The sequence below is a fragment of the Hypomesus nipponensis genome, chromosome 3, assembly GCF_054491055.1.
Source record: "Hypomesus nipponensis isolate SF chromosome 3, ASM5449105v1, whole genome shotgun sequence".
Lineage (NCBI taxonomy): Eukaryota > Metazoa > Chordata > Actinopteri > Osmeriformes > Osmeridae > Hypomesus > Hypomesus nipponensis.
In genome coordinates, this window is record NC_140363.1 from 3,716,674 (window position 1) to 3,739,974 (window position 23,301).

The following is a 23,301-nucleotide window of genomic DNA, read 5'->3' on the forward strand; positions in this document are numbered from 1 at the left end:
CTGGTCGGAGAGCGACACTGGACGTACCGCACAAACCTGTCTTATTGAATTAGCCGAGCCACTGAACCACAAACGAGCCGAAAGGCATTGGAGAATGCGGGCATCGATCCCGCTACTTCTCGCATGCTAGGCGAGCGCTCTACCATTTGAGCTAATTCCCCCTTGCTCTGGAGCGGATGTTGGAGTCTTGGAAGACTCGTAGCTCCCATTTAATTGCTTTCTTGACATCCCCTTGAATTTAGAGTGACGAAAAAACGACTTACAGCGTGGGCCAACTACGACCGGTCGTTCCACGCCGAACGGAGGTGGCGCCTAGGACACCGCGTTTCCGCGGCTGGAGAGAGTGTCTCCGGCCCGTTAGCTCAGTTGGTCAGAGCGTGGTGCTAATAACGCCAAGGTCGTGGGTTCGATCCCCATACGGGCCAAACACCCCTTCTTTGGAGATCTTTTCCATTGCTTTATCTAGTTTGTGGCGAGGCTTTGAAATGCTACTGACTGGCTTTGGAACGCCTGCCCAAATAGCTCAGTTGGGAGAGGGTTAGGCTGAGGGTCTCAAGGTCCCTGGTTTGCTCCTGGGTTTCGGTAAGCCCCAGGTAAATACCGTTGACTCAAGGAAGTGTCATTTTTCAAAACGGTGATGCCAAAACACTGCCTGGTCGGAGAGCGACACTGGACGTACCGCACAAACCTGTCTTATTGAACTAGCCGAGCCACTGAACCACAAACGAGCCGAAAGGCATTGGAGAATGCGGGCATCGATCCCGCTACTTCTCGCATGCTAGGCGAGCGCTCTACCATTTGAGCTAATTCCCCCTTGCTCTGGAGCGGATGTTGGAGTCTTGGAAGACTCGTAGCTCCCATTTAATTGCTTTCTTGACATCCCCTTGAATTTAGAGTGACGAAAAAACGACTTACAGCGTGGGCCAACTACGACCGGTCGTTCCACGCCGAACGGAGGTGGCGCCTAGGACACCGCGTTTCCGCGGCTGGAGAGAGTGTCTCCGGCCCGTTAGCTCAGTTGGTCAGAGCGTGGTGCTAATAACGCCAAGGTCGTGGGTTCGATCCCCATACGGGCCAATCACCCCTTTTTTTTAGATCTTTTCCATTGCTTTATCTAGTCTGTGGCGAGGCTTTGAAATGCTACTGACTGGCTTTGGAACGCCTGCCCAAATAGCTCAGTTGGGAGAGGGTTAGGCTGAGGGTCTCAAGGTCCCTGGTTTGCTCCTGGGTTTCGGTAAGCCCCAGGTAAATACCGTTGACTTAAGGAAGTGTCATTTTCAAAACGGTGATGCCAAAACACTGCTTGGTCGGAGAGCGACACTGGACGTACCGCACAAACCTGTCTTATTGAACTAGCCGAGCCACTGAACCACAAACGAGCCGAAAGGCATTGGAGAATGCGGGCATCGATCCCGCTACTTCTCGCATGCTAAGCGAGCGCTCTACCATTTGAGCTAATTCCCCCTTGCTCTGGAGCTGAGGTTGGAGTCTTGGAAGACTCGTAGCTCCCATTTAATTGCTTTCTTGACATCCCCTTGAATTTAGAGTGATGAAAAAACGACTTAAAGCGTGGGCCAACTACGACCGGTCGTTCCACGCCGAACGGAAGTGGCGCCTAGGACACCGCGTTTCCGCAGCTGGAGAGAGTGTCTCCGGCCTGTTAGCTCAGTTGGTCAGAGCGTGGTGCTAATAACGCCAAGGTCGTGGGTTCGATCCCCATACGGGCCAAACACCCCTTCTTTGGAGATCTTTTCCATTGCTTTATCTAGTCTGTGGCGAGGCTTTGAAATGCTACTGACTGGCTTTGGAACGCCTGCCCAAATAGCTCAGTTGGGAGAGGGTTAGGCTGAGGGTCTCAAGGTCCCTGGTTTGCTCCTGGGTTTTGGTAAGCCCCAGGTAAATACCGTTGACTCAAGGAAGTGTCATTTTTCAAAACGGTGATGCCAAAACACTGCCTGGTCGGAGAGCGACACTGGACGTACCGCACAAACCTGTCTTATTGAACTAGCCGAGCTACTGAACCACAAACGAGCCGAAAGGCATTGGAGAATGCGGGCATCGATCCCGCTACTTCTCGCATGCTAAGCGAGCGCTCTACCATTTGAGCTAATTCCCCCTTGCTCTGGAGCTGAGGTTGGAGTCTTGGAAGACTCGTAGCTCCCATTTAATTGCTTTCTTGACATCCCCTTGAATTTAGAGTGACGAAAAAACGACTTACAGCGTGGGCCAACTACGACCGGTCGTTCCACGCCGAACGGAAGTGGCGCCTAGGACACCGCGTTTCCGCAGCTGGAGAGAGTGTCTCCGGCCTGTTAGCTCAGTTGGTCAGAGCGTGGTGCTAATAACGCCAAGGTCGTGGGTTCGATCCCCATACGGGCCAAACACCCCTTCTTTGGAGATATTTTCCATTGCTCTATCTAGTCTGTGGCGAGGCTTTGAAATGCTACTGACTGGCTTTGGAACGCCTGCCCAAATAGCTCAGTTGGGAGAGGGTTAGGCTGAGGGTCTCAAGGTCCCTGGTTTGCTCCTGGGTTTCGGTAAGCCCCAGGTAAATACCGTTGACTCAAGGAAGTGTCATTTTTCAAAACGGTGATGCCAAAACACTGCCTGGTCGGAGAGCGACACTGGACGTACCGCACAAACCTGTCTTATTGAACTAGCCGAGCTACTGAACCACAAACGAGCCGAAAGGCATTGGAGAATGCGGGCATCGATCCCGCTACTTCTCGCATGCTAGGCGAGCGCTCTACCATTTGAGCTAATTCCCCCTTGCTCTGGAGCTGAGGTTGGAGTCTTGGAAGACTCGTAGCTCCCATTTAATTGCTTTCTTGACATCCCCTTGAATTTAGAGTGACGAAAAAACGACTTACAGCGTGGGCCAACTACGACCGGTCGTTCCACGCCGAACGGAAGTGGCGCCTAGGACACCGCGTTTCCGCAGCTGGAGAGAGTGTCTCCGGCCTGTTAGCTCAGTTGGTCAGAGCGTGGTGCTAATAACGCCAAGGTCGTGGGTTCGATCCCCATACGGGCCAATCACCCCTTCTTTGGAGATCTTTTCCATTGCTTTATCTAGTCTGTGGCGAGGCTTTGAAATGCTACTGACTGGCTTTGGAACGCCTGCCCAAATAGCTCAGTTGGGAGAGGGTTAGGCTGAGGGTCTCAAGGTCCCTGGTTTGCTCCTGGGTTTCGGTAAGCCCCAGGTAAATACCGTTGACTCAAGGAAGTGTCATTTTTCAAAACGGTGATGCCAAAACACTGCCTGGTCGGAGAGCGACACTGGACGTACCGCACAAACCTGTCTTATTGAACTAGCCGAGCTACTGAACCACAAACGAGCCGAAAGGCATTGGAGAATGCGGGCATCGATCCCGCTACTTCTCGCATGCTAAGCGAGCGCTCTACCATTTGAGCTAATTCCCCTTTGCTCTGGAGCGGATGTTGGAGTCTTGGAAGACTCGTAGCTCCCATTTAATTGCTTTCTTGACATCCCCTTGAATTTAGAGTGACGAAAAAACGACTTACAGCGTGGGCCAACTACGACCGGTCGTTCCACGCCGAACGGAGGTGGCGCCTAGGACACCGCGTTTCCGCGGCTGGAGAGAGTGTCTCCGGCCCGTTAGCTCAGTTGGTCAGAGCGTGGTGCTAATAACGCCAAGGTCGTGGGTTCGATCCCCATACGGGCCAAACACCCCTTCTTTGGATATCTTTTCCATTGCTTTATCTAGTCTGTGGCGAGGCTTTGAAATGCTACTGACTGGCTTTGGAACGCCTGCCCAAATAGCTCAGTTGGGAGAGGGTTAGGCTGAGGGTCTCAAGGTCCCTGGTTTGCTCCTGGGTTTCGGTAAGCCCCAGGTAAATACCGTTGACTCAAGGAAGTGTCATTTTTCAAAACGGTGATGCCAAAACACTGCCTGGTCGGAGAGCGACACTGGACGTACCGCACAAACCTGTCTTATTGAATTAGCCGAGCCACTGAACCACAAACGAGCCGAAAGGCATTGGAGAATGCGGGCATCGATCCCGCTACTTCTCGCATGCTAGGCGAGCGCTCTACCATTTGAGCTAATTCCCCCTTGCTCTGGAGCGGATGTTGGAGTCTTGGAAGACTCGTAGCTCCCATTTAATTGCTTTCTTGACATCCCCTTGAATTTAGAGTGACGAAAAAACGACTTACAGCGTGGGCCAACTACGACCGGTCGTTCCACGCCGAACGGAGGTGGCGCCTAGGACACCGCGTTTCCGCGGCTGGAGAGAGTGTCTCCGGCCCGTTAGCTCAGTTGGTCAGAGCGTGGTGCTAATAACGCCAAGGTCGTGGGTTCGATCCCCATACGGGCCAAACACCCCTTCTTTGGAGATCTTTTCCATTGCTTTATCTAGTTTGTGGCGAGGCTTTGAAATGCTACTGACTGGCTTTGGAACGCCTGCCCAAATAGCTCAGTTGGGAGAGGGTTAGGCTGAGGGTCTCAAGGTCCCTGGTTTGCTCCTGGGTTTCGGTAAGCCCCAGGTAAATACCGTTGACTCAAGGAAGTGTCATTTTTCAAAACGGTGATGCCAAAACACTGCCTGGTCGGAGAGCGACACTGGACGTACCGCACAAACCTGTCTTATTGAACTAGCCGAGCCACTGAACCACAAACGAGCCGAAAGGCATTGGAGAATGCGGGCATCGATCCCGCTACTTCTCGCATGCTAGGCGAGCGCTCTACCATTTGAGCTAATTCCCCCTTGCTCTGGAGCGGATGTTGGAGTCTTGGAAGACTCGTAGCTCCCATTTAATTGCTTTCTTGACATCCCCTTGAATTTAGAGTGACGAAAAAACGACTTACAGCGTGGGCCAACTACGACCGGTCGTTCCACGCCGAACGGAGGTGGCGCCTAGGACACCGCGTTTCCGCGGCTGGAGAGAGTGTCTCCGGCCCGTTAGCTCAGTTGGTCAGAGCGTGGTGCTAATAACGCCAAGGTCGTGGGTTCGATCCCCATACGGGCCAAACACCCCTTCTTTGGATATCTTTTCCATTGCTTTATCTAGTCTGTGGCGAGGCTTTGAAATGCTACTGACTGGCTTTGGAACGCCTGCCCAAATAGCTCAGTTGGGAGAGGGTTAGGCTGAGGGTCTCAAGGTCCCTGGTTTGCTCCTGGGTTTCGGTAAGCCCCAGGTAAATACCGTTGACTCAAGGAAGTGTCATTTTTCAAAACGGTGATGCCAAAACACTGCCTGGTCGGAGAGCGACACTGGACGTACCGCACAAACCTGTCTTATTGAATTAGCCGAGCCACTGAACCACAAACGAGCCGAAAGGCATTGGAGAATGCGGGCATCGATCCCGCTACTTCTCGCATGCTAGGCGAGCGCTCTACCATTTGAGCTAATTCCCCCTTGCTCTGGAGCTGAGGTTGGAGTCTTGGAAGACTCGTAGCTCCCATTTAATTGCTTTCTTGACATCCCCTTGAATTTAGAGTGATGAAAAAACGACTTAAAGCGTGGGCCAACTACGACCGGTCGTTCCACGCCGAACGGAAGTGGCGCCTAGGACACCGCGTTTCCGCAGCTGGAGAGAGTGTCTCCGGCCTGTTAGCTCAGTTGGTCAGAGCGTGGTGCTAATAACGCCAAGGTCGTGGTTTCGATCCCCATACGGGCCAAACACCCCTTCTTTGGAGATCTTTTCCATTGCTTTATCTAGTCTGTGGCGAGGCTTTGAAATGCTACTGACTGGCTTTGGAACGCCTGCCCAAATAGCTCAGTTGGGAGAGGGTTAGGCTGAGGGTCTCAAGGTCCCTGGTTTGCTCCTGGGTTTCGGTAAGCCCCAGGTAAATACCGTTGACTTAAGGAAGTGTCATTTTCAAAACGGTGATGCCAAAACACCGCTTGGTCGGAGAGCGACACTGGACATACCGCACAAACCTGTCTTATTGAACTAGCCGAGCCACTGAACCACAAACGAGCCGAAAGGCATTGGAGAATGCGGGCATCGATCCCGCTACTTCTCGCATGCTAAGCGAGCGCTCTACCATTTGAGCTAATTCCCCCTTGCTCTGGAGCGGATGTTGGAGTCTTGGAAGACTCGTAGCTCCCATTTAATTGCTTTCTTGACCTCCCCTTGAACTTAGAATGACGAAAAAACGACTTACAGCGTGGGCCAACTACAACCGGTCATTCCACGCCGAACGGAGGTGGCGCCTAGGACACAGCGTTTCCGCTGCTGGGGGAGAGTGTCTCCGGCCCGTTAGCTCAGTTGGTCAGAGCGTGGTGCTAATAACGCCAAGTTCGTGAGTTCGATCCCCATACGGGCCAAACACCCCTTCTTTGGAGATCTTTTCCATTGCTTTATCTAGTCTGTGGCGAGGCTTTGAAATGCTACTGACTGGCTTTGGAACACCTGCCCAAATAGCTCAGTTGGGAGAGGGTTAGGCTGAGGGTCTCAAGGTCCCTGGTTTGCTCCTGGGTTTCGGTAAGCCCCAGGTAAATACCGTTGACTCAAGGAAGTGTCATTTTCAAAACGGTGATGCCAAAACACTGCTTGGTCGGAGAGCGATCTGGACCTACCGCACAAACCTGTCTTATTGAACTAGCCGAGCCACTGAACCACAAACGAGCCGAAAGGCATTGGAGAATGCGGGCATCGATCCCGCTACTTCTCGCATGCTAAGCGAGCGCTCTAGCATTTGAGCTAATTCCCCCTTGCTCTGGAGTGGATGTTGGAGTCTTGGAAGACTCGTAGCTCCCATTTAATTGTTTTCTTGACATCCCCTTGAATTTAGAGTGACGAAAAAACGACTTACAGCGTGGGCCAACTACGACCGGTCGTTCCATGCCGAACGGAGGTGGCGCCTAGGACACCGCGTTTCCGCGGCTGGAGAGAGTGTCTCCGGCCCGTTAGCTCAGTTGGTCAGAGCGTGGTGCTAATAACGCCAAGGTCGTGGGTTCGATCCCCATACGGGCCAAACACCCCTTCTTTGGATATCTTTTCCATTGCTTTATCTAGTCTGTGGCGAGGCTTTGAAATGCTACTGACTGGCTTTGGAACGCCTGCCCAAATAGCTCAGTTGGGAGAGGGTTAGGCTGAGGGTCTCAAGGTCCCTGGTTTGCTCCTGGGTTTCGGTAGGCCCCAGGTAAATACCGTTGACTCAAGGAAGTGTCATTTTTCAAAACGGTGATGCCAAAACACTGCCTGGTCGGAGAGCGACACTGGACGTACCGCACAAACCTGTCTTATTGAACTAGCCGAGCTACTGAACCACAAGAGCCGAAAGGCATTGGAGAATGCGGGCATCGATCCCGCTACTTCTCGCATGCTAAGCGAGCGCTCTACCATTTGAGCTAATTCCCCCTTGCTCTGGAGCGGATGTTGGAGTCTTGGAAGACTCGTAGCTCCCATTTAATTGCTTTCTTGACATCCCCTTGAATTTAGAGTGACGAAAAAACGACTTACAGCGTGGGCCAACTACAACCGGTCATTCCACGCCGAACGGAGGTGGCGCCTAGGACACAGCGTTTCCGCTGCTGGGGGAGTGTGTCTCCGGCCCGTTAGCTCAGTTGGTCAGAGCGTGGTGCTAATAACGCCAAGGTCGTGGGTTCGATCCCCATACGGGCCAAACACCCCTTCTTTGGAGATCTTTTCCATTGCTTTATCTAGTCTGTGGCGAGGCTTTGAAATGCTACTGACTGGCTTTGGAACGCCTGCCCAAATAGCTCAGTTGGGAGAGGGTTAGGCTGAGGGTCTCAAGGTCCCTGGTTTGCTCCTGGGTTTCGGTAAGCCCCAGGTAAATACCGTTGACTCAAGGAAGTGTCATTTTTCAAAACGGTGATGCCAAAACACTGCCTGGTCGGAGAGCGACACTGGACGTACCGCACAAACCTGTCTTATTGAACTAGCCGAGCTACTGAACCACAAACGAGCCGAAAGGCATTGGAGAATGCGGGCATCGATCCCGCTACTTCTCGCATGCTAAGCGAGCGCTCTACCATTTGAGCTAATTCCCCCTTGCTCTGGAGCTGAGGTTGGAGTCTTGGAAGACTCGTAGCTCCCATTTAATTGCTTTCTTGACATCCCCTTGAATTTAGAGTGACGAAAAAACGACTTACAGCGTGGGCCAACTACGACCGGTCGTTCCACGCCGAACGGAAGTGGCGCCTAGGACACCGCGTTTCCGCGGCTGGAGAGAGTGTCTCCGGCCCGTTAGCTCAGTTGGTCAGAGCGTGGTGCTAATAACGCCAAGGTCGTGGGTTCGATCCCCATACGGGCCAAACACCCCTTTTTTTTAGATCTTTTCCATTGCTTTATCTAGTCTGTGGCGAGGCTTTGAAATGCTACTGACTGGCTTTGGAACGCCTGCCCAAATAGCTCAGTTGGGAGAGGGTTAGGCTGAGGGTCTCAAGGTCCCTGGTTTGCTCCTGGGTTTCGGTAAGCCCCAGGTAAATACCGTTGACTTAAGGAAGTGTCATTTTCAAAACGGTGATGCCAAAACACTGCTTGGTCGGAGAGCGACACTGGACGTACCGCACAAACCTGTCTTATTGAACTAGCCGAGCCACTGAACCACAAACGAGCCGAAAGGCATTGGAGAATGCGGGCATCGATCCCACTACTTCTCGCATGCTAAGCGAGCGCTCTACCATTTGAGCTAATTCCCCCTTACTCTGGAGCTGACGTTGAAGTCTTGTAAGATTCGTAGCTCCCATTTAATTGCTTTCTTGACATCCCCTTGAATTTAGAGTGACGAAAAAACGACTTACAGCGTGGGCCAACTACGACCGGTCGTTCCACGCCGAACGGAGGTGGCGCCTAGGACACCGCGTTTCCGCGGCTGGAGAGAGTGTCTCCGGCCCGTTAGCTCAGTTGGTCAGAGCGTGGTGCTAATAACGCCAAGGTCGTGGGTTCGATCCCCATACGGGCCAAACACCCCTTCTTTGGAGATCTTTTCCATTGCTTTATCTAGTCTGTGGCGAGGCTTTGAAATGCTACTGACTGGCTTTGGAACGCCTGCCCAAATAGCTCAGTTGGGAGAGGGTTAGGCTGAGGGTCTCAAGGTCCCTGGTTTGCTCCTGGGTTTCGGTAAGCCCCAGGTAAATACCGTTGACTCAAGTGGCATTTTCAAAACGGTGATGCCAAAACACTGCCTGGTCGGAGAGCGACACTGGACGTACCTCACAAACCTGTCTTATTGAACTAGCCGAGCCACTGAACCACAAACGAGAATGCGGGCATCGATCCCGCTACTTCTCGCATGCTAAGCGACCGCTCTACCATTTGAGCTAATTCCCCGTTGCTCTGGAGCGGATGTTGGAGTCTTGGAAGACTCGTAGCTCCCATTTAATTGCTTTCTTGACTTCCCCTTGAACTTAGAATGACGAAAAAACGACTTACAGCGTGGGCCAACTACAACCCGTCGTTCCACGCCGAACTGAGGTGGCGCCTAGGACACCGCGTTTCCGCGGCTGGAGAGAGTGTCTCCGGCCCGTTAGCTCAGTTGGTCAGAGCGTGGTGCTAATAACGCGAAGGTCGTGGGTTCGATCCCCATACGGGCCATACACCCCTTTTTTTTAGATCTTTTCCATTGCTTTATCTAGTCTGTGGCGAGGCTTTGAAATGCTACTGACTGGCTTTGGAACGCCTGCCCAAATAGCTCAGTTGGGAGAGGGTTAGGCTGAGGGTCTCAAGGTCCCTGGTTTGCTCCTGGGTTTCGGTAAGCCCCAGGTAAATACAGTTGACTCAAGGAAGTGTCATTTTTCAAAACGGTGATGCCAAAACACTGCCTGGTCGGAGAGCGACACTGGACGTACCGCACAAACCTGTCTTATTGAACTAGCCGAGCTACTGAACCACAAACGAGCCGAAAGGCATTGGAGAATGCGGGCATCGATCCCGCTACTTCTCGCATGCTAAGCGAGCGCTCTACCATTTGAGCTAATTCCCCCTTGCTCTGGAGCGGATGATGGAGTCTTGGAAGACTCGTAGCTCCCATTTAATTGCTTTCTTGACATCCCCTTGAATTTAGAGTGACGAAAAAACGACTTACAGCGTGGGCCAACTACGACCGGTCGTTCCACGCCCGAACGGAGTGGCGCCTAGGACACCGCGTTTCCGCGGCTGGAGAAAGTGTCTCCGGCCCGTTAGCTCAGTTGGTCAGAGCGTGGTGCTAATAACGCCAAGGTCGTGGGTTCGATCACCATACGGTCCAAACACCCCTTTTTTGGAGATCTTTTCCATTGCTTTATCTAGTCTGTGGCGAGGCTTTGAAATGCTACTGACTGGCTTTGGAACGCCTGCCCAAATAGCTCAGTTGGGAGAGGGTTAGGCTGAGGGTCTCAAGGTCCCTGGTTTGCTCCTGGGTTTCGGTAAGCCCCAGGTAAATACAGTTGACTCAAGGAAGTGTCATTTTTCAAAACGGTGATGCCAAAACACTGCCTGGTCGGAGAGCGACACTGGACGTACCGCACAAACCTGTCTTATTGAACTAGCCGAGCTACTGAACCACAAACGAGCCGAAAGGCATTGGAGAATGCGGGCATCGATCCCGCTACTTCTCGCATGCTAAGCGAGCGCTCTACCATTTGAGCTAATTCCCCCTTGCTCTGGAGCGGATGTTGGAGTCTTGGAAGACTCGTAGCTCCCATTTAATTGCTTTCTTGACATCCCCTTGAATTTAGAGTGACGAAAAAACGACTTACAGCGTGGGCCAACTACGACCGGTCGTTCCACGCCGAACGGAGTGGCGCCTAGGACACCGCGTTTCCACGGCTGGAGAAAGTGTCTCCGGCCCGTTAGCTCAGTTGGTCAGAGCGTGGTGCTAATAACGCCAAGGTCGTGGGTTCGATCACCATACGGTCCAAACACCCCTTTTTTGGAGATCTTTTCCATTGCTTTATCTAGTCTGTGGCGAGGCTTTGAAATGCTACTGACTGGCTTTGGAACGCCTGCCCAAATAGCTCAGTTGGGAGAGGGTTAGGCTGAGGGTCTCAAGGTCCCTGGTTTGCTCCTGGGTTTTGGTAAGCCCCAGGTAAATACCGTTGACTCAAGGAAGTGTCATTTTTCAAAACGGTGATGCCAAAACACTGCCTGGTTGGAGAGCGACACTGGACGTACCGCACAAACCTGTCTTATTGAACTAGCCGAGCTACTGAACCACAAACGAGCCGAAAGGCATTGGAGAATGCGGGCATCGATCCCGCTACTTCTCGCATGCTAAGCGAGCGCTCTACCATTTGAGCTAATTCCCCCTTGCTCTGGAGCTGAGGTTGGAGTCTTGGAAGACTCGTAGCTCCCATTTAATTGCTTTCTTGACATCCCCTTGAATTTAGAGTGACGAAAAAACGACTTACAGCGTGGGCCAACTACGACCGGTCGTTCCACGCCGAACGGAGTGGCGCCTAGGACACCGCGTTTCCACGGCTGGAGAAAGTGTCTCCGGCCCGTTAGCTCAGTTGGTCAGAGCGTGGTGCTAATAACGCCAAGGTCGTGGGTTCGATCACCATACGGTCCAAACACCCCTTTTTTGGAGATCTTTTCCATTGCTTTATCTAGTCTGTGGCGAGGCTTTGAAATGCTACTGACTGGCTTTGGAACGCCTGCCCAAATAGCTCAGTTGGGAGAGGGTTAGGCTGAGGGTCTCAAGGTCCCTGGTTTGCTCCTGGGTTTTGGTAAGCCCCAGGTAAATACCGTTGACTCAAGGAAGTGTCATTTTTCAAAACGGTGATGCCAAAACACTGCCTGGTTGGAGAGCGACACTGGACGTACCGCACAAACCTGTCTTATTGAACTAGCCGAGCTACTGAACCACAAACGAGCCGAAAGGCATTGGAGAATGCGGGCATCGATCCCGCTACTTCTCGCATGCTAAGCGAGCGCTCTACCATTTGAGCTAATTCCCCCTTGCTCTGGAGCTGAGGTTGGAGTCTTGGAAGACTCGTAGCTCCCATTTAATTGCTTTCTTGACATCCCCTTGAATTTAGAGTGACGAAAAAACGACTTACAGCGTGGGCCAACTACGACCGGTCGTTCCACGCCGAACGGAAGTGGCGCCTAGGACACCGCGTTTCCGCAGCTGGAGAGAGTGTCTCCGGCCTGTTAGCTCAGTTGGTCAGAGCGTGGTGCTAATAACGCCAAGGTCGTGGGTTTGATCCCCATACGGGCCAAACACCCCTTCTTTGGAGATCTTTTCCATTGCTTTATCTAGTCTGTGGCGAGGCTTTGAAATGCTACTGACTGGCTTTGGAACGCCTGCCCAAACAGCTCAGTTGGGAGAGGGTTAGGCTGAGGGTCTCAAGGTCCCTGGTTTGCTCCTGGGTTTTGGTAAGCCCTAGGTAAATACCGTTGACTCAAGGAAGTGTCACTTTCAAAACGGTGATGCCAAAACACTGCCTGGTCGGAGAGCGACACTGGACGTACCGCACAAACCTGTCTTATTGAACTAGCCGAGCCACTGAACCACAAACGAGCCGAAAGGCATTGGAGAATGCGGGCATCGATCCCGCTACTTCTCGCATGCTAGGCGAGCGCTCTACCATTTGAGCTAATTCCCCCTTGCTCTGGAGCGGATGTTGGAGTCTTGGAAGACTCGTAGCTCCCATTTAATTGCTTTCTTGACATCCCCTTGAATTTAGAGTGACGAAAAAACGACTTACAGCGTGGGCCAACTACGACCGGTCGTTCCACGCCGAACGGAGGTGGCGCCTAGGACACCGCGTTTCCGCGGCTGGAGAGAGTGTCTCCGGCCCGTTAGCTCAGTTGGTCAGAGTGTGGTGCTAATAACGCCAAGGTCGTGGGTTCGATCCCCATACGGGCCAATCACCCCTTTTTTTTAGATCTTTTCCATTGCTTTATCTAGTCTGTGGCGAGGCTTTGAAATGCTACTGACTGGCTTTGGAACGCCTGCCCAAATAGCTCAGTTGGGAGAGGGTTAGGCTGAGGGTCTCAAGGTCCCTGGTTTGCTCCTGGGTTTCGGTAAGCCCCAGGTAAGTACCGTTGACTTAAGGAAGTGTCATTTTCAAAACGGTGATGCCAAAACACTGCTTGGTCGGAGAGCGACACTGGACGTACCGCACAAACCTGTCTTATTGAACTAGCCGAGCCACAAACGAGCCGAAAGGCATTGGAGAATGCGGGCATCGATCCCGCTACTTCTCGCATGCTAAGCGAGCGCTCTACCATTTGAGCTAATTCCCCCTTGCTCTGGAGCTGAGGTTGGAGTCTTGGAAGACTCGTAGCTCCCATTTAATTGCTTTCTTGACATCCCCTTGAATTTAGAGTGACGAAAAAACGACTTACAGCGTGGGCCAACTACGACCGGTCGTTCCACGCCGAACGGAAGTGGCGCCTAGGACACCGCGTTTCCGCAGCTGGAGAGAGTGTCTCCGGCCTGTTAGCTCAGTTGGTCAGAGCGTGGTGCTAATAACGCCAAGGTCGTGGGTTCGATCCCCATACGGGCCACACACCCCTTCTTTGGAGATCTTTTCCATTGCTTTATCTAGTTTGTGGCGAGGCTTTGAAATGCTACTGACTGGCTTTGGAACGCCTGCCCAAATAGCTCAGTTGGGAGAGGGTTAGGCTGAGGGTCTCAAGGTCCCTGGTTTGCTCCTGGGTTTCGGTAAGCCCCAGGTAAATACCGTTGACTCAAGGAAGTGTCATTTTTCAAAACGGTGATGCCAAAACACTGCCTGGTCGGAGAGCGACACTGGACGTACCGCACAAACCTGTCTTATTGAACTAGCCGAGCCACTGAACCACAAACAAGCCGAAAGGCATTGGAGAATGCGGGCATCGATCCCGCTACTTCTCGCATGCTAGGCGAGCGCTCTACCATTTGAGCTAATTCCCCCTTGCTCTGGAGCGGATGTTGGAGTCTTGGAAGACTCGTAGCTCCCATTTAATTGCTTTCTTGACATCCCCTTGAATTTAGAGTGACGAAAAAACGACTTACAGCGTGGGCCAACTACGACCGGTCGTTCCACGCCGAACGGAGGTGGCGCCTAGGACACCGCGTTTCCGCGGCTGGAGAGAGTGTCTCCGGCCCGTTAGCTCAGTTGGTCAGAGCGTGGTGCTAATAACGCCAAGGTCGTGGGTTCGATCCCCATACGGGCCTATCACCCCTTTTTTTTAGATCTTTTCCATTGCTTTATCTAGTCTGTGGCGAGGCTTTGAAATGCTACTGACTGGCTTTGGAACGCCTGCCCAAATAGCTCAGTTGGGAGAGGGTTAGGCTGAGGGTCTCAAGGTCCCTGGTTTGCTCCTGGGTTTCGGTAAGCCCCAGGTAAATACCGTTGACTTAAGGAAGTGTCATTTTCAAAACGGTGATGCCAAAACACTGCTTGGTCGGAGAGCGACACTGGACGTACCGCACAAACCTGTCTTATTGAACTAGCCGAGCCACAAACGAGCCGAAAGGCATTGGAGAATGCGGGCATCGATCCCGCTACTTCTCGCATGCTAAGCGAGCGCTCTACCATTTGAGCTAATTCCCCCTTGCTCTGGAGCTGAGGTTGGAGTCTTGGAAGACTCGTAGCTCCCATTTAATTGCTTTCTTGACATCCCCTTGAATTTAGAGTGACGAAAAAACGACTTACAGCGTGGGCCAACTACGACCGGTCGTTCCACGCCGAACGGAAGTGGCGCCTAGGACACCGCGTTTCCGCAGCTGGAGAGAGTGTCTCCGGCCTGTTAGCTCAGTTGGTCAGAGCGTGGTGCTAATAACGCCAAGGTCGTGGGTTCGATCCCCATACGGGCCAAACACCCCTTCTTTGGAGATCTTTTCCATTGCTTTATCTAGTTTGTGGCGAGGCTTTGAAATGCTACTGACTGGCTTTGGAACGCCTGCCCAAATAGCTCAGTTGGGAGAGGGTTAGGCTGAGGGTCTCAAGGTCCCTGGTTTGCTCCTGGGTTTCGGTAAGCCCCAGGTAAATACCGTTGACTCAAGGAAGTGTCATTTTTCAAAACGGTGATGCCAAAACACTGCCTGGTCGGAGAGCGACACTGGACGTACCGCACAAACCTGTCTTATTGAACTAGCCGAGCCACTGAACCACAAACGAGCCGAAAGGCATTGGAGAATGCGGGCATCGATCCCGCTACTTCTCGCATGCTAGGCGAGCGCTCTACCATTTGAGCTAATTCCCCCTTGCTCTGGAGCGGATGTTGGAGTCTTGGAAGACTCGTAGCTCCCATTTAATTGCTTTCTTGACATCCCCTTGAATTTAGAGTGACGAAAAAACGACTTACAGCGTGGGCCAACTACGACCGGTCGTTCCACGCCGAACGGAGGTGGCGCCTAGGACACCGCGTTTCCGCGGCTGGAGAGAGTGTCTCCGGCCCGTTAGCTCAGTTGGTCAGAGCGTGGTGCTAATAACGCCAAGGTCGTGGGTTCGATCCCCATACGGGCCAATCACCCCTTTTTTTTAGATCTTTTCCATTGCTTTATCTAGTCTGTGGCGAGGCTTTGAAATGCTACTGACTGGCTTTGGAACGCCTGCCCAAATAGCTCAGTTGGGAGAGGGTTAGGCTGAGGGTCTCAAGGTCCCTGGTTTGCTCCTGGGTTTCGGTAAGCCCCAGGTAAATACCGTTGACTTAAGGAAGTGTCATTTTCAAAACGGTGATGCCAAAACACTGCTTGGTCGGAGAGCGACACTGGACGTACCGCACAAACCTGTCTTATTGAACTAGCCGAGCCACTGAACCACAAACGAGCCGAAAGGCATTGGAGAATGCGGGCATCGATCCCGCTACTTCTCGCATGCTAAGCGAGCGCTCTACCATTTGAGCTAATTCCCCCTTGCTCTGGAGCTGAGGTTGGAGTCTTGGAAGACTCGTAGCTCCCATTTAATTGCTTTCTTGACATCCCCTTGAATTTAGAGTGATGAAAAAACGACTTAAAGCGTGGGCCAACTACGACCGGTCGTTCCACGCCGAACGGAAGTGGCGCCTAGGACACCGCGTTTCCGCAGCTGGAGAGAGTGTCTCCGGCCTGTTAGCTCAGTTGGTCAGAGCGTGGTGCTAATAACGCCAAGGTCGTGGTTTCGATCCCCATACGGGCCAAACACCCCTTCTTTGGAGATCTTTTCCATTGCTTTATCTAGTCTGTGGCGAGGCTTTGAAATGCTACTGACTGGCTTTGGAACGCCTGCCCAAATAGCTCAGTTGGGAGAGGGTTAGGCTGAGGGTCTCAAGGTCCCTGGTTTGCTCCTGGGTTTCGGTAAGCCCCAGGTAAATACCGTTGACTTAAGGAAGTGTCATTTTCAAAACGGTGATGCCAAAACACCGCTTGGTCGGAGAGCGACACTGGACATACCGCACAAACCTGTCTTATTGAACTAGCCGAGCCACTGAACCACAAACGAGCCGAAAGGCATTGGAGAATGCGGGCATCGATCCCGCTACTTCTCGCATGCTAAGCGAGCGCTCTACCATTTGAGCTAATTCCCCTTTGCTCTGGAGCGGATGTTGGAGTCTTGGAAGACTCGTAGCTCCCATTTAATTGCTTTCTTGACATCCCCTTGAATTTAAAGTGACGAAAAAACGACTTACAGCGTGGGCCAACTACGACCGGTCGTTCCACGCCGAACGGAGGTGGCGCCTAGGACACCGCGTTTCCGCGGCTGGAGAGAGTGTCTCCGGCCCGTTAGCTCAGTTGGTCAGAGCGTGGTGCTAATAACGCCAAGGTCGTGGGTTCGATCCCCATACGGGCCAATCACCCCTTTTTTTTAGATCTTTTCCATTGCTTTATCTAGTCTGTGGCGAGGCTTTGAAATGCTACTGACTGGCTTTGGAACGCCTGCCCAAATAGCTCAGTTGGGAGAGGGTTAGGCTGAGGGTCTCAAGGTCCCTGGTTTGCTCCTGGGTTTCGGTAAGCCCCAGGTAAATACCGTTGACTTAAGGAAGTGTCATTTTCAAAACGGTGATGCCAAAACACTGCTTGGTCGGAGAGCGACACTGGACGTACCGCACAAACCTGTCTTATTGAACTAGCCGAGCCACTGAACCACAAACGAGCCGAAAGGCATTGGAGAATGCGGGCATCGATCCCGCTACTTCTCGCATGCTAAGCGAGCGCTCTACCATTTGAGCTAATTCCCCCTTGCTCTGGAGCTGAGGTTGGAGTCTTGGAAGACTCGTAGCTCCCATTTAATTGCTTTCTTGACATCCCCTTGAATTTAGAGTGATGAAAAAACGACTTAAAGCGTGGGCCAACTACGACCGGTCGTTCCACGCCGAACGGAAGTGGCGCCTAGGACACCGCGTTTCCGCAGCTGGAGAGAGTGTCTCCGGCCTGTTAGCTCAGTTGGTCAGAGCGTGGTGCTAATAACGCCAAGGTCGTGGTTTCGATCCCCATACGGGCCAAACACCCCTTCTTTGGAGATCTTTTCCATTGCTTTATCTAGTCTGTGGCGAGGCTTTGAAATGCTACTGACTGGCTTTGGAACGCCTGCCCAAATAGCTCAGTTGGGAGAGGGTTAGGCTGAGGGTCTCAAGGTCCCTGGTTTGCTCCTGGGTTTCGGTAAGCCCCAGGTAAATACCGTTGACTTAAGGAAGTGTCATTTTCAAAACGGTGATGCCAAAACACCGCTTGGTCGGAGAGCGACACTGGACATACCGCACAAACCTGTCTTATTGAACTAGCCGAGCCACTGAACCACAAACGAGCCGAAAGGCATTGGAGAATGCGGGCATCGATCCCGCTACTTCTCGCATGCTAAGCGAGCGCTCTACCATTTGAGCTAATTCCCCTTTGCTCTGGAGCGGATGTTGGAGTCTTGGAAGACTCGTAGCTCCCATTTAATTGCTTTCTTGACATCCCCTTGAATTTAAAGTGACGAAAAAACGACTTACAGCGTGGGCCAACTACGACCGGTCGTTCCACGCCGAACGGAGGTGGCGCCTAGGACACCGCGTTTCCGCGGCTGGAGAGAGTGTCTCCGGCCCGTTAGCTCAGTTGGTCAGAGCGTGGTGCTAATAACGCCAAGGTCGTGGGTTCGATCCCCATACGGGCCAATCACCCCTTTTTTTTAGATCTTTTCCATTGCTTTATCTAGTCTGTGGCGAGGCTTTGAAATGCTACTGACTGGCTTTGGAACGCCTGCCCAAATAGCTCAGTTGGGAGAGGGTTAGGCTGAGGGTCTCAAGGTCCCTGGTTTGCTCCTGGGTTTCGGTAAGCCCCAGGTAAATACCGTTGACTTAAGGAAGTGTCATTTTCAAAACGGTGATGCCAAAACACCGCTTGGTCGGAGAGCGACACTGGACATACCGCACAAACCTGTCTTATTGAACTAGCCGAGCCACTGAACCACAAACGAGCCGAAAGGCATTGGAGAATGCGGGCATCGATCCCGCTACTTCTCGCATGCTAAGCGAGCGCTCTACCATTTGAGCTAATTCCCCTTTGCTCTGGAGCGGATGTTGGAGTCTTGGAAGACTCGTAGCTCCCATTTAATTGCTTTCTTGACATCCCCTTGAATTTAGAGTGACGAAAAAACGACTTACAGCGTGGGCCAACTACGACCGGTCGTTCCACGCCGAACGGAGGTGGCGCCTAGGACACCGCGTTTCCGCGGCTGGAGAGAGTGTCTCCGGCCCGTTAGCTCAGTTGGTCAGAGCGTGGTGCTAATAACGCCAAGGTCGTGGGTTCGATCCCCATACGGGCCAAACACCCCTTTTTTTTAGATCTTTTCCATTGCTTTATCTAGTCTGTGGCGAGGCTTTGAAATGCTACTGACTGGCTTTGGAACGCCTGCCCAAATAGCTCAGTTGGGAGAGGGTTAGGCTGAGGGTCTCAAGGTCCCTGGTTTGCTCCTGGGTTTCGGTAAGCCCCAGGTAAATACCGTTGACTTAAGGAAGTGTCATTTTCAAAACGGTGATGCCAAAACACTGCTTGGTCGGAGAGCGACACTGGACGTACCGCACAAACCTGTCTTATTGAACTAGCCGAGCCACTGAACCACAAACGAGCCGAAAGGCATTGGAGAATGCGGGCATCGATCCCGCTACTTCTCGCATGCTAAGCGAGCGCTCTACCATTTGAGCTAATTCCCCCTTGCTCTGGAGCTGAGGTTGGAGTCTTGGAAGACTCGTAGCTCCCATTTAATTGCTTTCTTGACATCCCCTTGAATTTAGAGTGATGAAAAAACGACTTACAGCGTGGGCCAACTACGACCGGTTGTTCCACGCCGAACGGAAGTGGCGCCTAGGACACCGCGTTTCCGCAGCTGGAGAGAGTGTCTCCGGCCTGTTAGCTCAGTTGGTCAGAGCGTGGTGCTAATAACGCCAAGGTCGTGGGTTCGATCCCCATACGGGCCAAACACCCCTTCTTTGGATATCTTTTCCATTGCTTTATCTAGTCTGTGGCGAGGCTTTGAAATGCTACTGACTGGCTTTGGAACGCCTGCCCAAATAGCTCAGTTGGGAGAGGGTTAGGCTGAGGGTCTCAAGGTCCCTGGTTTGCTCCTGGGTTTCGGTAAGCCCCAGGTAAATACCGTTGACTTAAGGAAGTGTCATTTTCAAAACGGTGATGCCAAAACACTGCTTGGTCGGAGAGCGACACTGGACGTACCGCACAAACCTGTCTTATTGAACTAGCCGAGCCACTGAACCACAAACGAGCCGAAAGGCATTGGAGAATGCGGGCATCGATCCCGCTACTTCTCGCATGCTAAGCGAGCGCTCTACCATTTGAGCTAATTCCCCCTTGCTCTGGAGCTGAGGTTGGAGTCTTGGAAGACTCGTAGCTCCCATTTAATTGCTTTCTTGACATCCCCTTGAATTTAGAGTGACGAAAAAACGACTTACAGCGTGGGCCAACTACGACCGGTCGTTCCACGCCGAACGGAGTGGCGCCTAGGACACCGCGTTTCCGCGGCTGGAGAAAGTGTCTCTGGCCCGTTAGCTCAGTTGGTCAGAGCGTGGTGCTAATAACGCCAAGGTCGTGGGTTCGATCACCATACGGTCCAAACACCCCTTTTTTGGAGATCTTTTCCATTGCTTTATCTAGTCTGTGGCGAGGCTTTGAAATGCTACTGACTGGCTTTGGAACGCCTGCCCAAACAGCTCAGTTGGGAGAGGGTTAGGCTGAGGGTCTCAAGGTCCCTGGTTTGCTCCTGGGTTTTGGTAAGCCCTAGGTAAATACCGTTGACTCAAGGAAGTGTCACTTTCAAAACGGTGATGCCAAAACACTGCCTGGTCGGAGAGCGACACTGGACGTACCGCACAAACCTGTGTTATTGTACTAGCTGAACCACAAACGAGCCTTAAGGCATTGGAGAATGCGGGTATCGATCCCGCTACTTCTCGCATGCTAAGCGAGCACTCTACCATTTGAGCTAATTCCCCCTTGCTCTGGAGCTGACGTTGAAGTCTTGGAAGACTCGTAGCTCCCGTCCGTTTAATTGCTTTCTTGACCTCCCCTTGAACTTAGAATGACGAAAAAACGACTTACAGCGTGGGCCAACTACAACCGGTCATTCCACGCCGAACGGAGGTGGCGCCTAGGACACAGCGTTTCCGCTGCTGGGGGAGAGTGTCTCCGGCCCGTTAGCTCAGTTGGTCAGAGCGTGGTGCTAATAACGCCAAGTTCGTGAGTTCGATCCCCATACGGGCCAAACACCCCTTCTTTGGAGATCTTTTCCATTGCTTTATCTAGTCTGTGGCGAGGCTTTGAAATGCTACTGACTGGCTTTGGAACACCTGCCCAAATAGCTCAGTTGGGAGAGGGTTAGGCTGAGGGTCTCAAGGTCCCTGGTTTGCTCCTGGGTTTTGGTAAGCCCTAGGTAAATACCATTGACTCAAGGAAGTGTCATTTTTCAAAACGGTGATGCCAAAACATTGCCTGGTCGGAGAGCGACACTGGACGTACCGCACAAACCTGTCTTATTGAACTAGCCGAGATACTGAACCACAAACGAGCCGAAAGGCATTGGAGAATGCAGGCATCGATCCCGCTACTTCTCGCATGCTAAGCGAGCGCTCTACCATTTGAGCTAATTCCCCCTTGCTCTGGAGCTGAGGTTGGAGTCTTTGAAGACTCGTAGCTCCCATTTAATTGCTTTCTTGACATCCCCTTGAATTTAGAGTGACGAAAAAACGACTTACAGCGTGGGCCAACTACGACCGGTCGTTCCACGCCGAACGGAAGTGGCGCCTAGGACACCACGTTTCCGCGGCTGGAGAGAGTGTCTCCGGCCCGTTAGCTCAGTTGGTCAGAGAGTGGTGCTAATAACGCCAAGGTCGTGGGTTCGATCCCCATACGGGCCAAACACCCCTTCTTTGGAGATCTTTTCCATTGCTTTATCTAGTCTGTGGCGAGGCTTTGAATTGCTACTGACTGGCTTTGGAACGCCTGCCCAAATAGCTCAGTTGGGAGAGGGTTAGGCTGAGGGTCTCAAGGTCCCTGGTTTGCTCCTGGGTTTCGGTAAGCCCCAGGTAAATACCTTTGACTTAAGGAAGTGTCATTTTCAAAACGGTGATGCCAAAACACTGCTTGGTCGGAGAGCGACCTGGACGTACCGCACAAACCTGTCTTATTGAACTAGCCGAGCCACTGAACCACAAACGAGCCGAAAGGCATTGGAGAATGCGGGCATCGATCCCGCTACTTCTCTCATGCTAAGCGAGCGCTCTAGCATTTGAGCTAATTCCCCCTTGCTCTGGAGTGGATGTTGGAGTCTTGGAAGACTCGTAGCTCCCATTTAATTGTTTTCTTGACATCCCCTTGAATTTAGAGTGACGAAAAAACGACTTACAGCGTGGGCCAACTACGACCGGTCGTTCCATGCCGAACGGAGGTGGCGCCTAGGACACCGCGTTTCCGCGGCTGGAGAGAGTGTCTCCGGCCCGTTAGCTCAGTTGGTCAGAGCGTGGTGCTAATAACGCCAAGGTCGTGGGTTCGATCCCCATACGGGCCAAACACCCCTTCTTTGGATATCTTTTCCATTGCTTTATCTAGTCTGTGGCGAGGCTTTGAAATGCTACTGACTGGCTTTGGAACGCCTGCCCAAATAGCTCAGTTGGGAGAGGGTTAGGCTGAGGGTCTCAAGGTCCCTGGTTTGCTCCTGGGTTTCGGTAGGCCCCAGGTAAATACCGTTGACTCAAGGAAGTGTCATTTTTCAAAACGGTGATGCCAAAACACTGCCTGGTCGGAGAGCGACACTGGATGTACCGCACAAACCTGTCTTATTGAACTAGCCGAGCTACTGAACCACAAAGAGCCGAAAGGCATTGGAGAATGCGGGCATCGATCCCGCTACTTCTCGCATGCTAAGCGAGCGCTCTACCATTTGAGCTAATTCCCCCTTGCTCTGGAGCGGATGTTGGAGTCTTGGAAGACTCGTAGCTCCCATTTAATTGCTTTCTTGACATCCCCTTGAATTTAGAGTGACGAAAAAACGACTTACAGCGTGGGCCAACTACAACCGGTCATTCCACGCCGAACGGAGGTGGCGCCTAGGACACAGCGTTTCCGCTGCTGGGGGAGTGTGTCTCCGGCCCGTTAGCTCAGTTGGTCAGAGCGTGGTGCTAATAACGCCAAGGTCGTGGGTTCGATCCCCATACGGGCCAAACACCCCTTCTTTGGAGATCTTTTCCATTGCTTTATCTAGTCTGTGGCGAGGCTTTGAAATGCTACTGACTGGCTTTGGAACGCCTGCCCAAATAGCTCAGTTGGGAGAGGGTTAGGCTGAGGGTCTCAAGGTCCCTGGTTTGCTCCTGGGTTTCGGTAAGCCCCAGGTAAATACCGTTGACTCAAGGAAGTGTCATTTTTCAAAACGGTGATGCCAAAACACTGCCTGGTCGGAGAGCGACACTGGACGTACCGCACAAACCTGTCTTATTGAACTAGCCGAGCTACTGAACCACAAACGAGCCGAAAGGCATTGGAGAATGCGGGCATCGATCCCGCTACTTCTCGCATGCTAAGCGAGCGCTCTACCATTTGAGCTAATTCCCCCTTGCTCTGGAGCTGAGGTTGGAGTCTTGGAAGACTCGTAGCTCCCATTTAATTGCTTTCTTGACATCCCCTTGAATTTAGAGTGACGAAAAAACGACTTACAGCGTGGGCCAACTACGACCGGTCGTTCCACGCCGAACGGAAGTGGCGCCTAGGACACCGCGTTTCCGCGGCTGGAGAGAGTGTCTCCGGCCCGTTAGCTCAGTTGGTCAGAGCGTGGTGCTAATAACGCCAAGGTCGTGGGTTCGATCCCCATACGGGCCAAACACCCCTTTTTTTTAGATATTTTCCATTGCTTTATCTAGTCTGTGGCGAGGCTTTGAAATGCTACTGACTGGCTTTGGAACGCCTGCCCAAATAGCTCAGTTGGGAGAGGGTTAG

General features: G+C 52.4%; 45 non-coding genes across 45 annotated transcripts; 36 read left to right on the forward strand and 9 right to left on the reverse strand.

The window, feature by feature from the left end:
* Positions 1-88: 88 nt before the first annotated feature.
* Positions 89-161, reverse strand: trnaa-agc (transfer RNA alanine (anticodon AGC)). The gene has a single exon. It is a non-coding gene; the product is annotated as a tRNA-Ala (tRNA).
* Positions 162-351: 190 nt separating this feature from the next.
* Positions 352-425, forward strand: trnai-aau (transfer RNA isoleucine (anticodon AAU)). Its single transcript has one exon. It is a non-coding gene; the product is annotated as a tRNA-Ile (tRNA).
* A 315-nt stretch (positions 426-740) lies between these two features.
* trnaa-agc (transfer RNA alanine (anticodon AGC)) lies at positions 741-813 on the reverse strand. The gene has a single exon. It is a non-coding gene; the product is annotated as a tRNA-Ala (tRNA).
* A 190-nt stretch (positions 814-1,003) lies between these two features.
* trnai-aau (transfer RNA isoleucine (anticodon AAU)) lies at positions 1,004-1,077 on the forward strand. The gene has a single exon. It is a non-coding gene; the product is annotated as a tRNA-Ile (tRNA).
* A 577-nt stretch (positions 1,078-1,654) lies between these two features.
* trnai-aau (transfer RNA isoleucine (anticodon AAU)) lies at positions 1,655-1,728 on the forward strand. The gene has a single exon. It is a non-coding gene; the product is annotated as a tRNA-Ile (tRNA).
* A 578-nt stretch (positions 1,729-2,306) lies between these two features.
* On the forward strand, positions 2,307-2,380 carry trnai-aau (transfer RNA isoleucine (anticodon AAU)). The gene has a single exon. It is a non-coding gene; the product is annotated as a tRNA-Ile (tRNA).
* Positions 2,381-2,695: 315 nt separating this feature from the next.
* Positions 2,696-2,768, reverse strand: trnaa-agc (transfer RNA alanine (anticodon AGC)). Its single transcript has one exon. It is a non-coding gene; the product is annotated as a tRNA-Ala (tRNA).
* A 190-nt stretch (positions 2,769-2,958) lies between these two features.
* Positions 2,959-3,032, forward strand: trnai-aau (transfer RNA isoleucine (anticodon AAU)). The gene has a single exon. It is a non-coding gene; the product is annotated as a tRNA-Ile (tRNA).
* A 578-nt stretch (positions 3,033-3,610) lies between these two features.
* trnai-aau (transfer RNA isoleucine (anticodon AAU)) lies at positions 3,611-3,684 on the forward strand. Its single transcript has one exon. It is a non-coding gene; the product is annotated as a tRNA-Ile (tRNA).
* A 315-nt stretch (positions 3,685-3,999) lies between these two features.
* On the reverse strand, positions 4,000-4,072 carry trnaa-agc (transfer RNA alanine (anticodon AGC)). The gene has a single exon. It is a non-coding gene; the product is annotated as a tRNA-Ala (tRNA).
* Positions 4,073-4,262: 190 nt separating this feature from the next.
* Positions 4,263-4,336, forward strand: trnai-aau (transfer RNA isoleucine (anticodon AAU)). Its single transcript has one exon. It is a non-coding gene; the product is annotated as a tRNA-Ile (tRNA).
* Positions 4,337-4,651: 315 nt separating this feature from the next.
* Positions 4,652-4,724, reverse strand: trnaa-agc (transfer RNA alanine (anticodon AGC)). Its single transcript has one exon. It is a non-coding gene; the product is annotated as a tRNA-Ala (tRNA).
* A 190-nt stretch (positions 4,725-4,914) lies between these two features.
* Positions 4,915-4,988, forward strand: trnai-aau (transfer RNA isoleucine (anticodon AAU)). Its single transcript has one exon. It is a non-coding gene; the product is annotated as a tRNA-Ile (tRNA).
* Positions 4,989-5,303: 315 nt separating this feature from the next.
* Positions 5,304-5,376, reverse strand: trnaa-agc (transfer RNA alanine (anticodon AGC)). Its single transcript has one exon. It is a non-coding gene; the product is annotated as a tRNA-Ala (tRNA).
* Positions 5,377-5,566: 190 nt separating this feature from the next.
* trnai-aau (transfer RNA isoleucine (anticodon AAU)) lies at positions 5,567-5,640 on the forward strand. Its single transcript has one exon. It is a non-coding gene; the product is annotated as a tRNA-Ile (tRNA).
* A 578-nt stretch (positions 5,641-6,218) lies between these two features.
* On the forward strand, positions 6,219-6,292 carry trnai-aau (transfer RNA isoleucine (anticodon AAU)). The gene has a single exon. It is a non-coding gene; the product is annotated as a tRNA-Ile (tRNA).
* Positions 6,293-6,868: 576 nt separating this feature from the next.
* On the forward strand, positions 6,869-6,942 carry trnai-aau (transfer RNA isoleucine (anticodon AAU)). Its single transcript has one exon. It is a non-coding gene; the product is annotated as a tRNA-Ile (tRNA).
* Positions 6,943-7,519: 577 nt separating this feature from the next.
* Positions 7,520-7,593, forward strand: trnai-aau (transfer RNA isoleucine (anticodon AAU)). The gene has a single exon. It is a non-coding gene; the product is annotated as a tRNA-Ile (tRNA).
* Positions 7,594-8,171: 578 nt separating this feature from the next.
* Positions 8,172-8,245, forward strand: trnai-aau (transfer RNA isoleucine (anticodon AAU)). The gene has a single exon. It is a non-coding gene; the product is annotated as a tRNA-Ile (tRNA).
* A 577-nt stretch (positions 8,246-8,822) lies between these two features.
* On the forward strand, positions 8,823-8,896 carry trnai-aau (transfer RNA isoleucine (anticodon AAU)). Its single transcript has one exon. It is a non-coding gene; the product is annotated as a tRNA-Ile (tRNA).
* Positions 8,897-9,453: 557 nt separating this feature from the next.
* trnai-aau (transfer RNA isoleucine (anticodon AAU)) lies at positions 9,454-9,527 on the forward strand. The gene has a single exon. It is a non-coding gene; the product is annotated as a tRNA-Ile (tRNA).
* Positions 9,528-10,105: 578 nt separating this feature from the next.
* On the forward strand, positions 10,106-10,179 carry trnai-aau (transfer RNA isoleucine (anticodon AAU)). The gene has a single exon. It is a non-coding gene; the product is annotated as a tRNA-Ile (tRNA).
* A 577-nt stretch (positions 10,180-10,756) lies between these two features.
* On the forward strand, positions 10,757-10,830 carry trnai-aau (transfer RNA isoleucine (anticodon AAU)). The gene has a single exon. It is a non-coding gene; the product is annotated as a tRNA-Ile (tRNA).
* Positions 10,831-11,407: 577 nt separating this feature from the next.
* trnai-aau (transfer RNA isoleucine (anticodon AAU)) lies at positions 11,408-11,481 on the forward strand. The gene has a single exon. It is a non-coding gene; the product is annotated as a tRNA-Ile (tRNA).
* Positions 11,482-12,059: 578 nt separating this feature from the next.
* Positions 12,060-12,133, forward strand: trnai-aau (transfer RNA isoleucine (anticodon AAU)). Its single transcript has one exon. It is a non-coding gene; the product is annotated as a tRNA-Ile (tRNA).
* A 314-nt stretch (positions 12,134-12,447) lies between these two features.
* trnaa-agc (transfer RNA alanine (anticodon AGC)) lies at positions 12,448-12,520 on the reverse strand. Its single transcript has one exon. It is a non-coding gene; the product is annotated as a tRNA-Ala (tRNA).
* Positions 12,521-12,710: 190 nt separating this feature from the next.
* Positions 12,711-12,784, forward strand: trnai-aau (transfer RNA isoleucine (anticodon AAU)). Its single transcript has one exon. It is a non-coding gene; the product is annotated as a tRNA-Ile (tRNA).
* A 569-nt stretch (positions 12,785-13,353) lies between these two features.
* On the forward strand, positions 13,354-13,427 carry trnai-aau (transfer RNA isoleucine (anticodon AAU)). Its single transcript has one exon. It is a non-coding gene; the product is annotated as a tRNA-Ile (tRNA).
* Positions 13,428-13,742: 315 nt separating this feature from the next.
* On the reverse strand, positions 13,743-13,815 carry trnaa-agc (transfer RNA alanine (anticodon AGC)). Its single transcript has one exon. It is a non-coding gene; the product is annotated as a tRNA-Ala (tRNA).
* A 190-nt stretch (positions 13,816-14,005) lies between these two features.
* trnai-aau (transfer RNA isoleucine (anticodon AAU)) lies at positions 14,006-14,079 on the forward strand. Its single transcript has one exon. It is a non-coding gene; the product is annotated as a tRNA-Ile (tRNA).
* A 569-nt stretch (positions 14,080-14,648) lies between these two features.
* trnai-aau (transfer RNA isoleucine (anticodon AAU)) lies at positions 14,649-14,722 on the forward strand. The gene has a single exon. It is a non-coding gene; the product is annotated as a tRNA-Ile (tRNA).
* A 315-nt stretch (positions 14,723-15,037) lies between these two features.
* trnaa-agc (transfer RNA alanine (anticodon AGC)) lies at positions 15,038-15,110 on the reverse strand. Its single transcript has one exon. It is a non-coding gene; the product is annotated as a tRNA-Ala (tRNA).
* Positions 15,111-15,300: 190 nt separating this feature from the next.
* Positions 15,301-15,374, forward strand: trnai-aau (transfer RNA isoleucine (anticodon AAU)). The gene has a single exon. It is a non-coding gene; the product is annotated as a tRNA-Ile (tRNA).
* A 577-nt stretch (positions 15,375-15,951) lies between these two features.
* Positions 15,952-16,025, forward strand: trnai-aau (transfer RNA isoleucine (anticodon AAU)). The gene has a single exon. It is a non-coding gene; the product is annotated as a tRNA-Ile (tRNA).
* Positions 16,026-16,602: 577 nt separating this feature from the next.
* On the forward strand, positions 16,603-16,676 carry trnai-aau (transfer RNA isoleucine (anticodon AAU)). Its single transcript has one exon. It is a non-coding gene; the product is annotated as a tRNA-Ile (tRNA).
* Positions 16,677-17,253: 577 nt separating this feature from the next.
* trnai-aau (transfer RNA isoleucine (anticodon AAU)) lies at positions 17,254-17,327 on the forward strand. Its single transcript has one exon. It is a non-coding gene; the product is annotated as a tRNA-Ile (tRNA).
* Positions 17,328-17,904: 577 nt separating this feature from the next.
* On the forward strand, positions 17,905-17,978 carry trnai-aau (transfer RNA isoleucine (anticodon AAU)). Its single transcript has one exon. It is a non-coding gene; the product is annotated as a tRNA-Ile (tRNA).
* Positions 17,979-18,555: 577 nt separating this feature from the next.
* trnai-aau (transfer RNA isoleucine (anticodon AAU)) lies at positions 18,556-18,629 on the forward strand. Its single transcript has one exon. It is a non-coding gene; the product is annotated as a tRNA-Ile (tRNA).
* A 577-nt stretch (positions 18,630-19,206) lies between these two features.
* Positions 19,207-19,280, forward strand: trnai-aau (transfer RNA isoleucine (anticodon AAU)). The gene has a single exon. It is a non-coding gene; the product is annotated as a tRNA-Ile (tRNA).
* A 576-nt stretch (positions 19,281-19,856) lies between these two features.
* Positions 19,857-19,930, forward strand: trnai-aau (transfer RNA isoleucine (anticodon AAU)). Its single transcript has one exon. It is a non-coding gene; the product is annotated as a tRNA-Ile (tRNA).
* Positions 19,931-20,504: 574 nt separating this feature from the next.
* Positions 20,505-20,578, forward strand: trnai-aau (transfer RNA isoleucine (anticodon AAU)). The gene has a single exon. It is a non-coding gene; the product is annotated as a tRNA-Ile (tRNA).
* Positions 20,579-21,156: 578 nt separating this feature from the next.
* Positions 21,157-21,230, forward strand: trnai-aau (transfer RNA isoleucine (anticodon AAU)). The gene has a single exon. It is a non-coding gene; the product is annotated as a tRNA-Ile (tRNA).
* A 576-nt stretch (positions 21,231-21,806) lies between these two features.
* trnai-aau (transfer RNA isoleucine (anticodon AAU)) lies at positions 21,807-21,880 on the forward strand. Its single transcript has one exon. It is a non-coding gene; the product is annotated as a tRNA-Ile (tRNA).
* A 578-nt stretch (positions 21,881-22,458) lies between these two features.
* Positions 22,459-22,532, forward strand: trnai-aau (transfer RNA isoleucine (anticodon AAU)). Its single transcript has one exon. It is a non-coding gene; the product is annotated as a tRNA-Ile (tRNA).
* Positions 22,533-23,110: 578 nt separating this feature from the next.
* On the forward strand, positions 23,111-23,184 carry trnai-aau (transfer RNA isoleucine (anticodon AAU)). The gene has a single exon. It is a non-coding gene; the product is annotated as a tRNA-Ile (tRNA).
* Positions 23,185-23,301: the final 117 nt, after the last annotated feature.